At 42.9% G+C, this 12,560-nt stretch overlaps 1 long non-coding RNA gene across 1 annotated transcript; it reads left to right on the top strand.

Annotated features, from left to right (window-relative positions):
• Positions 1–214: 214 nt before the first annotated feature.
• LOC114601949 (uncharacterized) lies at positions 215–11,673 on the top strand. Its single transcript, XR_003707843.2, has 5 exons — positions 215–321; positions 1,899–1,991; positions 4,420–4,503; positions 9,172–9,746; positions 11,301–11,673. It is a non-coding gene; the product is annotated as an uncharacterized LOC114601949 (long non-coding RNA).
• The last annotated feature ends 887 nt before the right edge of the window (positions 11,674–12,560 follow it).

Genomic DNA, 12,560 nt, shown 5'->3' with positions numbered 1-12,560 from the left:
AAAATTTTGCAGGTGACTGCAGAAAGTAGAAGGAATTCTTAGTATGAACAATACTACTTTCTCCCACAGAAAATGTACCCAATGTACCTGCATAACACGAGGAGAACTTAGCTGTGTTTCTTTGGTTAATCATTATCCCATTGAGTAATTTGATTTTAATTGATGTCTAGCTCATGAATAAATCTATTCATTCTCTTTAACAAAGAATTCACACAGGTGGATTTCTGCTCTCCCCCTGCTAGAGAGCAATCCAACACTGATGGTCTCAACAGATAGACTAAGTCTGGCGGCTGATGGGAACTGTGTATGCCAATAAGTAAGGTAAATATTAGCATACTTGATAAACTCACTGTGGCCAAGATCCAAAGGAGGACTGTGCAGCAGGTGCAGGAGAGAAACTGCATGCATCTTGAGTAAACGGACCAAGTGAAGGGACTAGGGATGGAGGAGAAATTGAAGTCATCTTGTATTTTTATTATTATTATTATTTATTAAATTTATATACCACCCTTTATCAAAAGATCTCAGGGAGGTTCACAGACTAAACAATGTAAAGAAATGTATGTATATAAAGAAACACGAGCCTACCCTAATTTGCACTTTCCAAAAGAGGACATAAACCAAAACTGAAACACAACTATCCTTTGAGAACTGCATTACAAAACTTGGAGCAGTGCAAATTTTGAAGGATGGCTGTGTTTTGGATTTCACACTGTTTTGGAAAGCGCAGTTTAGGCAGGCTTGCCCTTAAATGTGAACGGAATCAAATTTCTCCCCTATCCCTAAGGGATGCTTGAATTTCCTCTCCTATTGTCATGCTAGGATTGGGTAAGAATCTGTCCCCAAGCCTCAGAATGGAGAGAGCCATCAAGAAGCAATGCCTTCTCAGTGAAGACCGCTATATTGAATCAGCATATTAGTGTAATTCTGCGTGATGGGCAGAATGCATATGTTTTACTGCAGTAAGTCTCCTGCAAGTGCCAATTTTATCAGTAAAGATATGGAGTATTCCCCCCACATACACATGCACAGATAAAGTTAGACAATTTCGAATAGATTTCTTCCCTTTCTGTTATCTGAACATTGTTGTCATGATACCATACAGCGCCTGTTCATTCTAAACTCTGCTAGAGGGCAAAAAAAATATTTATGGCATACTTTAAATAAAACATATTATGTGTTCGTACGAACATATGTATCATTGTCCCTCTAGCTGAAGCAGATATAATTTCTGACAAGGTGTGCATGCAGCCTCATGCAGAATTCATGACTTCGTGTTGCATAAGAATGAAGGCGCTCCTTTTGAAACACTTTTCTAGCACAATAAGTACTCATTTTTTAAACCAAAAATGGGGGGTGGGAGGGTGGGATTCTTCTTGATTGTTTTGGGCAAATGCTATGGAAGTGAGGAGTCTTTCTTTTTCTTTTAAAAAGCATTATATGGGATTGAGATGGAGAACCTTGTCCAACCAGGTTTCCCATCAAATTCAGCTGAATGTCTCAGTGAAAATATGACATGAATTTTCTCTCAGGCTACTGGCAGTCCAGGTCAATAAATATGTGTCTTGAGTTATGGGTAGTTGAGCATTTTCCTAGGAAGAAAAAAAAGTAGTATCCATATTAATGTCCCAATGTCAGTTAACTCCTAGAAAGACAGCAGTCCAGTTGAATTACCTTGGGAAAAGCAACTTTACAACAGGGTGAGTTTTCCATTACTATTTCTGTGCTATGTGCAAAGCATGCCATGAAATGTACGCTGCCCATTGAGGTATCTGGTTGGCCAATGGATGCTAGACTAAATGGGTCTTTGGCCTGAGCCAGCAGGAATCTTTATATATTTTAATATATGCTCCATAGTAAGCTGAACTTGCCCATTCTGCCCATATTTATGTCTGTAGAGCATGAGACCTGAAAGAAGCACATTTCACTCATGCTCTGCCACTTTTTCTGATGAACACCGAAGACATGCCTGTGGTGGCACAATCTGAAGGGTGAGTATTAAACTCATTCAGACTGTAATCTAAATCTCTGGCTGGCAGCATGGGAGTGGTGTAGCAGGGTGGATTTAGGGCTGTGAGATAGAGTGCTGAGCCTGGTAAGTGAGGCAATGGGCTTTGGGAAAGAGGTGTGAGGCTCTGACAGGGTCCTCAAGTCCTCCTGTCTCCTTCCCAAAGCCTAGTTAGCACTTAGCTGGCTTGGGGGAGGAGGAGGGAGGAATCTAGGACCCCGTCAGAGCCCCCATGCCACCTTCCCATAGCCAGGCATGTGCTTACTGGGCTCCCTCTCCATTCAGTGCCCAGTGTGGGGGAACCAGTCACATTGCCCTAAAACTGCCTCTCTGTCTGTCTCCCAGCAATGCAATTATCTGCAAGGGATTTCCACAAAGCGTGGTTAATGTTGCCAGTCTTCATGCTATGTTTGCAGAGCACAACACTATTTAACCCTACTTGACTTAGCTACTTATTTGTCTGTTTTTCTCAGAATCCAGTCACTCATATCTCAAGGTGCTTCTCTGTGCTGGGCAGATCAGAGATGGGGATGACTGTGTAACAACCTGTTCTCTACAATAACTGATAAAGAGGTTTTGCTCTATAGCAACTGATAAAGAGGTTTTGCACCCCGCTGGCTAGTGATAACATGTGGAGGGCTGGCGTAGATCTAATTGTTTTACAGGTTAGATCTATAAGCTCCCTACAGAGCTCCCTGTGGACTGAGAAGTGCAGTCGTATGAAAGTGGTGTTGATCTCATCTTATGGCTTAGACGCTTGGAAACATCTTGGCTTTTTTTTTTTTTTTTACATTCATATCATACCACAAACAATGTTTTCTTAGAAATTGTGATATAAGCCTCAGCAATAAATCAGTTAATGGTTTCCTTGAAATGCAGGAAGAAAACAGGCAATCAGCTGACCCATCAGCGAACTCTGTTATGCAATGTGTTCTACACTTTCCATTTTGATAACCAGTTATTACAAAGTGGGGGAAGTGGACTAGAATAACTAATGCAAAATATGATAGCTTAGAGACTTTCCAGGGATTTTTTTCTTTCATTAATTTTTTTTTAAATGTTGCCAGTCCATATGGATTTGTCAAATAGACTGAAGATTCTTGTGCAGTTTCCTCAAGGATAGTGGCTTTAAAAAGAACTCAGGGGGTTGTATCCAATTCTAGTAAACTCATAGAAGCTAATAGACAAAACTTACAAAGGTAAGAACTTGTGCTGAATACAGCTCAGGAAAGCCAAGCAGGCATTTTAGCATTATACAGGGAAGCAGGCTTAATTTTAAATGACGTAAGGCACTGTCAGGGCTGTTCCACTTCAGATTGCCACTGAGGACTCACAGGATGGGATGTTCCTTCGTGCAAAAATGTTTCCTACACATAGAAAACTATGGTGTCGAGTAGATGGTGAGCCAGGAGCTGGGGACCAGGAGCTCTGGGGCAATTGAGAAGTGAGGAGCAAAGGGCAAACAATGAGGCAGGGCTGAGGAATTAGCCAAAAGTCAGGACCAAAGAGCAAGTCAGAACCAGAGGACAAATTAGGAGACAAGAAACCAAAATACGATATTAAAGGTAAAGGTAAAGGACCCCTGGCAGTTAAGTCCAGTCGCAGATGACTCTGGGGTTGTGGTGCTCATCTCGCTTTACAGGCCGAAGGAACTGGCGGGTCATGTGGCTAGAATGACTGAGCTGCTTCTGATGCAATGGAACACCAAAACCAGAGCAGCGCAAGGAAACGCCATTTACCTTCCCACCAGAGCAGTACCTATTTATCTACTTGCACTTTGGGGCATGCTTTCAAACTGCTAAGTTGGCAGGAGCTGGGACTGAGCAACGGGAGCTTACCCCGTTGCGTGGATTCGAACCGCCAACCTTCTGATCGGCAAGCCCAAGAGGCTCGGTGGTTTAGACTGCAGCGCCACATGCGTCCCTTAAACATATTAAAACATATTAAAATGATATTTAAACAGTCTAAAACAAAACCACAGTTACAAGAATGGGGTTGGTCCCCAAAACATACACCTCTGGTGTCAAATGTCAAGAACAGCTCCAAGGAGGCAGACAGTCACATCTAATTGGGACCACAGTGTGGATGGATAGGGTTAGCTATTTAACTTTTAAAAACTTAACATGGTTATTGCAGTCACATTGTTAATGTCACATATAGCATCTCTCTGTGGGGTATATGGGGTGTTAGGGAGGGGTAGTACCTCTGGTGAGGGACACGCCGTGCTCCTTCTGGGGCAGTTTGTCCACCTTTGGTCCCCATTCTGCACTTAGCTCTCACTTGTGGCTCCTAGAAGCTGTCAGCATGCAACAGTGGCCACACCTTGGGAAGAGCTTCGACTGGCCGGCTAAACCAGGTGAGGGTAGCCGATGAGTCTCAAATCCTCTGTTAATTAGGGACTTCCCCTGCAGGTGAAGAAGACAGGCACTAGCAGATTGGATGAGACCAAGAGTGGATCCAACGGTCAAGAAGGCAATTTCTGCACATGCTGTGAGGTGAGGGGCAAAAGGGGCTCATCAACTGGGGAAGATAGTTCATCTAGGAGAAGCAAAACTCTTATTCTAAAGCTCTGCTGCCTAGCAGGGTATCTTTGGGAGAAGAAAAGGCTAAGGACTAAACCCTACACAAATCCAGAGTGGTGTCCCTACAGTGGTTCAATGGCGCCTTTCACACCTCCTTCCGAGAACTTCTGCAGCCAAGCTGGTGCCAGACATATTGCTTTCCTTTCCTTTGGACCACATCACTTAAGCCAAGAGGGGATCTTGTCATCTGGGTGGCCCAAGACACTGCCCAGGCTTGCCCCCTGGGGAGGTCACTTCGGTACTGCGAACCCAGTGGTTCCACACCTGGAGGTACACTTCATTGTCTCTCAAGACAGATGGATGCCAACAGCAACAAATGTCTCTGTCTCTGTGTTGTTACTACCTGTGCAATAGGTGTGTGGGCCAAGCAACCATCTCCCCTTCCCCTCACAGGAAATCTGTACAGAGGACCCAAGTGCATGCAGCTGGTGAAGGATGCACACCTGCATCCATATTGCAATGCTCTCCCAGAGCTATTGAACTGCAGAGAAGCACTTTTTGATGTCCAAAGGAATGTGTGTCACCATCTGGGGGCTACCAGTTTTTCCACTCAGCTAGTTACGCATGATGAAAACTTAGCCAGGGCTATTACTGTTGCCCAGAAGGTGGGATTTAGCTACTGTGATAGATCTGGCTCCGTTCCTGTATCATTAAGCAAGCACACGCACGCACACTGCACAGTATTTCATAATAAATATGTGTCTCTTTTATTAGCATAACTGGCTCTTTGATTTGTTTCAGGTTTTATGATGTTTAGACAAACGGATTTGGACAGTTAAAATTCCACTTAGGCTTGATGCATTGTATCTGCCTGACACACAATAACATTGATTTATAAGATGCAATGAATCTCTAATTAGATTTTGGCAGGATAGTTGCAGTCAGAAAAGTTCCTCTAAGTGCTCCATTGGAAGGTGTAATGAAGGCCATCTTTTAATTAACCAGTTCCCCTCCAAAGGACTATAAACATAACACCCCTTTGCCTCTGCCCTTTGACCTGTGTCACATCAGCCTTCTCAAACACACTCTTCCAGTGTGTGATTTATAGGGTATATTTAAAGAGTGATCATTACTACAACATGTGGTGGATACCAGATCTCAGCAACACATCAGCAACCCCTTTTTTTGGTTAGTAAACGAATGAAGCAAAGCTTCAGGTTGAAAAATGAGTTTATGATTACACAACAGTCTTAAGTGTTCTGTAAATTTCAACTTTTATGACCGCCTATTGTAAAAGCAGAATAAAAGGGACCATTAAATAAATAGGAAGAACTTATTTTCAATCAAGTTTAAGTGAAAGACTTGGAGAGAGATTCAACCCAGAGGTATGGCTCCACTTTTGTGATAAATGGGTACAACTTCACTTTATGTTCTTGGGAGATCATTGGAACTGGGTACTTCAGAGTCAGGCCCTTTTTCATTTCTGTAGAGCTGGGGTGGCTAGATGGCAGATTGTTATGCTTGATACTGAGCAATCCTTGACTTTGACTAAGCACTGAACCCCCTAATGATTCTAGCATTAAGGTACGCACTCTGGCAATGGTTTTTCATTGTGCGGTTAAAACATACCTAATTGTGAAGGCATTCCTGAGCAATGATTTTTAGTAATACCTCTACAGACAATTCTTGATATTTGTGGTATTTTGGGGTTTGGTTTGTTTGAAGTATTTTATTCTTATGTTCATTTATAAATCAATTCCTAGGGGACACCCAGGATCATTCAGTTTGTAACTTAAAGGTCATTTCTGTTATTCATAAGGTCCACTATCCAAAAGGAGGATGGTTGGGAATGTTGCTTAGCAACCAGGCAGAGTGGCATTATCTCTGCTGAGGTAGCATATGGTTTGATTGGCTGAGTAGTTCTGAGGGAAATTTTTCCTGTGTATGTTTGGTTGACTGTATCCCTGCTATGTTGAAAGCCTGTCCTAAGAAAGACAAAACCTATTTGTTCCTTTCTCAGATTATATACTGTTTTTTGTTCAGTTTGCTGAGCAGAGTGTTATCAAGACTTTTCTCTCTGGACTCTGCATTCTTTAAGTAACTCTGCTAACATGAAGCATCTCAAAGCCATTTCATATTTTTCACTGTTCTATTGTATTTATTTTGTGCTGTAAACCAACTTATTGTGTTTTTTAATGAAAAATGGTATACAGTGGTACCTCGGGTTACAGACGCTTGAGGTTACAGACTCCGCTAACCCAGAAATAGTACCTCGGGTTAAGAACTTTGCTTCAGGATGAGAACATAAATCACGTGGCGGCAGCAGGAAGCCCCATTAACTAAAGTGGTACCTCAGGTTAAGAATAGTTTCAAGTTTAGAACGGACCTCCGGAACGAATTAAGTTCTTAACCTGATGTACCACTGTATATAAATGTTTAAATAAATAAATAAATAACATTTTGATTGTCAACATTGGCTCTAGTCAGGAATAGGCTTGAAAGATTTGTTCCTACGAACTCTTACTCAGCTTCAGTGTCCAGGACATCTGTCTGTGAAATAATTATCATGTCATTGTTATGTGAGCTATTTGCATCTTAGAAGCTTGTTGTTGACTCAACTATCTGCACAGGCTGATAGTTTGAGATGATTAACTGATGTCATGGATGGTGTGTTTTGTCCCTGCTAAGGGAATAGCGAGTGGGACTGACATTTAAATGGCTTTTCTTTAAACATTACAGCAGTGAGAGCAGTAAACTGAAAGCAGATGCAAATTCTAGTCCAGAAAAGTCTTTAGAAGCAAAAAATAAAATAAAAAAAAATAAAAAAAATTCTGCACTTCAAAAAACAAAACAAAAATGAAGACACAATATTGACCACTCCCCAGGAAAAGCTGAGGAAAAACTACAGAGATAAAGAGTCATAGCTTTGAGCTTCAAGATCATTTAATAGGAATGCCTATAAATTTCTCTCGGTCGTTGCCTGGATGCTTTGGTTCCAATTTATGCTTCTTTTACAGATGTAATCACAGTATTATAGAGTTGGAAGGGACCCCAAGGGTCATCTAGTTCAACCTCCTGCAAGGCAGGAATCACAGCTAAGGAATCCCTGACATTTAGCTATCCAATCCCGTTTTAAAAACCTCCAGTGAAGGAGAGTTCATCACAGGGAGGGGCATATCAGTATATTTCCAGTCGGTGTAATCTTCATATGTGTTCGCCCACGACTCAGGTCCATCCCATTTCAGCAGTAACCTGCCATTTCAAAAACAAAACAAACAAAACAAAACACCACCACCTGCATGAAGATTTGCTGTTCCCTTTCTCAAAATATGTGTTTCTAACAATGCTTGGAAAGTTCATTTAAAAATAGATTTCAGTAGGACTTACTCCTGTGATGACTTACATAGGATTGCAGTCTTAGGGTCTTTACCATCCTTGAATGATGTAACAAATCTTAATGATTATTTCATCCTCACAGCAACAGAGGCAATGCTAACTATGCCCATTTATGGGTGTAAATCTACAAAACACCAAGAGTTAATGTTGTTGGCTTATGCATTAACCAAAACTCAGCTCACACCCTGAGCAAACTTTGGCTGCAAGGTTTTCTTCAAATAGGCAAGAAGCGAACTTAGTGCCAAGACAATCTTAAACATGACACATCTGTTGATTTTGGGTCGTGGTGGGGTGGCAGCTCCTTCTACAGCCAATGGTGTAATGGAATTGTTAGTTGCTTAGGAATGCCTGCTGACCTCATCTGATGGCCTCTTCTCCCATGACTGCCCATATTCCATTCTTTCCTTGCATCCCATTCACTTCTTCCATTGGGCGAATTCCCTTCACTGTCTTTACTGGTGGGGTAAAGCTGCAGTCAAGAGGAAGGGTCAAAGGACATGCATTAACCATGCTTTGAGTAACACCCCCCCTTGATTATTGCAATGAGTGTGTACATGAGTTAGTTTATGACACTTCATTTGGTTAAGAATATGGCAGACAAAATACTAGCTGAGACTTGATTAAATATGCATTGGGGGGGGGGGCAGGAGGGGAGTGCAGTGGGTTGTATTCATCTAAGTCCTACACAGAGCAGACCTGCTGAAATTAAGAGGCCACCTGCCTGTGGTGGAAAGGGTAAGAAGCAAAAAGTAGGTGGAACAACAAATGCAAGTTTTCCCTTGTATGTGACAGGTTAGTTTCTACACACACTAACATCTCTCTCCCCCCCCCCCCTCTCTTTCATCCAGGGAAGCAAGAGGCACTCTCAAAGGACACATTTCAGCTAGGTATCCTCTCAGGATACAGAGCAGTTCCAGTAAGGGGTGTGCTCTGAAGAGAGCTCAAAGGGCCAGATAGAGAGGCCACATTCAGCACTGGGGTTGAGATTCACCATTCCCGATTTTATGTGTAGCATTGGTAGGTGGGAGAGGGTAGCTGAACCCTTCCCCTTCCCCTGCAATCCTTTCCCAAACAGCTTCTTTGCCATTTGGTCACTTATAATTATGAAACCCCACCAAGAGAAGAATGGCAAATAGTTTCGGGGTGTGAGGAGGAGTTCACAGCCACAGGTGTGGGGAAAGTTGAGCCTCCTCCCCCTTCCTATCAATGCTCTGATTTAAAACCTTTCCCCTCCACTTTTTGCAGTGATATAATTCCAACACATAAAACTATGGTTGGACCATAAAGAAGGCTGATCGCCGAAGAATTGATGCTTTTGAATTATGGTGCTGGAGGAGACTCTTGAGAGTCCCATGGACTGCAAGAAGATCAAACCTATCCATTCTTAAGGAAATCAGCCCTGAGTGCTCACTGGAAGGACAGATCCTGAAGCTGAGACTCCAATACTTTGGCCACCTCATGAGAAGAGAAGACTCCCTGGAAAAGACCCTGATGTTGGAAAAGATGGAGGGCACAAGGAGAAGGGGACGACAGAGGACGAGATGGTTGGATAGTGTTCTCGAAGCTACCAGCATGAGTTTGACTAAACTGTGGGAGGCAGTGGAAGACAGAAGTGCCTGGCGTGCTCTGGTCCATGGGGTCACGAAGAGTCGGACACGACTAAACGACTAAACAACAATAACAATTCCAACAATTCCAACACACTGATCTACTGCCATCATATCAAATTTCTGTGCCATGGAATGCTTGAAAACTTACTTTGGAGTCAATGTGCACAGGACTAGTCTTCACACCCTGCCTCCCTACTGTACAACTAGAAGGTACCAAGTTCACTTAACAGTTATGAGTTTTATTGGAGACTTGTAAAAGGCCCATCGTTCACCTAATACCATCCTTTTAATGCCAAGTGAAAAACTAGGCCTTCTCAATAATTCATGGAACACAGGAATCTATTATATACAGAATCAGACCACTGGTCCATTCAGCTCAGTATTGTCTGCACCAGGGGTAGTCAACCTTTTTACACCTACCACCCACTAATGCATCTTTCTTGATGGTAAAATTTCCTTACCACCCACCAGTGCTTGATGAAAGGAGGATTCAGCTTGTGCCGCAGAACCCCCTACAGCCCACCTAGAATCTTGAAACGCCCACTAATGGGTGATAGGGACCAGGTTGACAACCCCTGGTTCACACCAGGTGTCGGCAAGGTTTATCTCACCTGGGCCGGTTCACTCCTGCGGAGATTGCTCTGTGGGCTGCACAGATGCGCTTCCCACTCCGTGCAGTGCTGGTTTAGAGTCATGCGTGGGGACTCGCCAAGCAGGTGGCTTGGTTTGGGGGCGGCTTGTGGGCCGTTTAAATGACCCCTATGGGCCGCTTGTGGCCCATGGGCCGCAGGTTGCCGACTCCTGGTCTATACTGACTAACAGGGTTATACGTAGGAGTCTTTTCCAGCCCTATCCGGATATGATGGGATTAAGATAGATGGACTAATAGTTTCACTCAGTATAAGGCAGCTTCCTATGTTCCTATGAGCAGAATGAATAGAATATAGTAATATAATAATAATAATAATAATAATAATAATAATAATAATAATAATAATTTATTTGTACTCTGCCCATCTGGCTGGGTTTCCCCAGCCACTCTGGACGGCTTCCAACAAAGATTAAAAATACATTAAAATGTCACACATTAAAAACTTCTCTAAACAGGGCTGCCATCAGATGTCTTCTGAATGTCTTTGACATCTGATGGGAGGGCATTCCACAGGACGGGTACCACAACCGAGAAGGCCCTCTGCCTGGTTCCCTGTAACCTCACTTCTCACAGTGAGGGAACCGCCAGAAGGCCCTTGGTGCTGGACCTCAGTGTCTGGGCAGAATGATGGGGGTGGAGACGCTTCTTCAGGTATACAGGACCGAGGCCGTTTAGGGCTTTAAAGGTCAGCACCAACACTTTGAATTGTGCTCGGAAGCTTACTGGGAGCCAATGAAGATCTTTCAGGACTCGGCGGCCACTCCCAGCCACCAGTCTAGCTACCGCATTCTGGATTAAAGGCAGTTTCCGAGCCACCTTCAAAGGTAGCCCCATGCAGAGTGCATTGCAGTAGTCCAAGCAGGAGATAATTAGAGCATGCACCACTCTGGCGAGACAGTACGTGGGCAGGTAGGGTTTCTGGTAGACAACTGCCCTGGATACAGAACTGACCTGCACCTCTCTTATAAAAGAGAGATATAAATAAATAACATGGAGTTTGTGGAAATATCAAAACAAGACTTGCTTATATATTTTTTGATACCCATTGGCTTCAATGTTTGATTGAGCTGTTGTTGTTTTTTTTTGCTTTTGTTTCATTTTTTATTTCTCAGGGAAACTTGAGACAACTCACTTGTATCACGTTGGAATGCTGAAATAAATTGAGATGCTAATGTTCTGTCTCAGAATTGCAGCAGTCACTAGAAAAGAGCCACCAGGTACAAACAAAGGAGAGAAGAGCCAAGTTGTCAGCAGTGCGAGAGAACTTTGTACTTCTGGCTATCTTTTAACAGATTCCAGTTGTGTCCACATATGGAATATTTTGCAGGACATTTAAATCAAACTGTTATATGTACTTGTGTGCCTTGTTTCTCTTTCTTTCCCTGCCTCCTCCCCCCTTCACGTCTTAGAGCTGAACTTGAAGCTGGTTTTATTGGTCATGTGTTTTATGTGTTGGGGGGTGGCAATAAAACTCTCAAATAAAAAGGCAAGTCTTTGGGCATCCAGAGAGCTCGCGGGGCAATTGAAGCCAAATGTTTGGATCCCAGGAAACTCTCCAAGGCTGGCTATTTACAGTGTCAGCTTGCACGTAGAGTACAGAGTTTAATTTTATATCGGGAACTTCGCTTCTTTTTTTTCTTCCTAAGATGTTTGCCATTTCAGCTCTGTGCACAATCAGCTGAATCAGTTAGAAATGAAATCCCTCTTGGCTCCATGAGGCTGGACCCTTGCCCAGCTGAGAACCTCAAAACTGGGCTTTACAGGGGGATAATGCGTAGGTGGAAATTCTAATAATCATAGCTTTCTGAATGCACCCTTGCGGAGTTACAGGAGGGGATAGAGAGAGAGAGACTAATGCTTTCTCAGCTATTGTGATCTAAAAGTGTGTGTGTGTGTACGTGCATGAGTGTGTGTGTGTGTTTCATGCTGGATCAAAATCAAAATGGCGAAAAGTTCAGCCTCAGTTGTTGAGGGAGGAGTGGGGTTGTTTAGTTTCTTTACAGTGGTACCTCGGGTTACATACGCTTCAGGTTACATATGCTTCAGGTTACAGACTCCGCTAACCCAGAAATAGTACCTCGGGTTAAGAACTTTGCTTCAGGATAAGAACAGAAATCTGGTTCCGGCGGTGCAGCAGCAGCGGGAGGCCCATTAGCTAAAGTGGTGCTTCAGGTTAAGAACAGTTTCAGGTTAAAAATGGACCTCTGGAACAAATTAAGTACTTAACCCGAGGTACCACTGTATTTAAAAATTTAGTTTCTTTGTTTAAAACATTTAGATACCACCAGTACCCTAAAGATACTCAGGGTGCGTAACAATAAGATAAAATAAAATACATATGTATAACACAACAAAAACAGAAGATTACACCC

This window comes from Podarcis muralis, chromosome 7 (assembly GCF_964188315.1).
Source record: "Podarcis muralis chromosome 7, rPodMur119.hap1.1, whole genome shotgun sequence".
Classification (NCBI taxonomy): Eukaryota; Metazoa; Chordata; class Lepidosauria; order Squamata; family Lacertidae; genus Podarcis; species Podarcis muralis.
The sequence above is the reverse complement of the archived record's forward strand: the minus strand, read 5'-3'. Positions and strand labels throughout refer to the sequence as shown.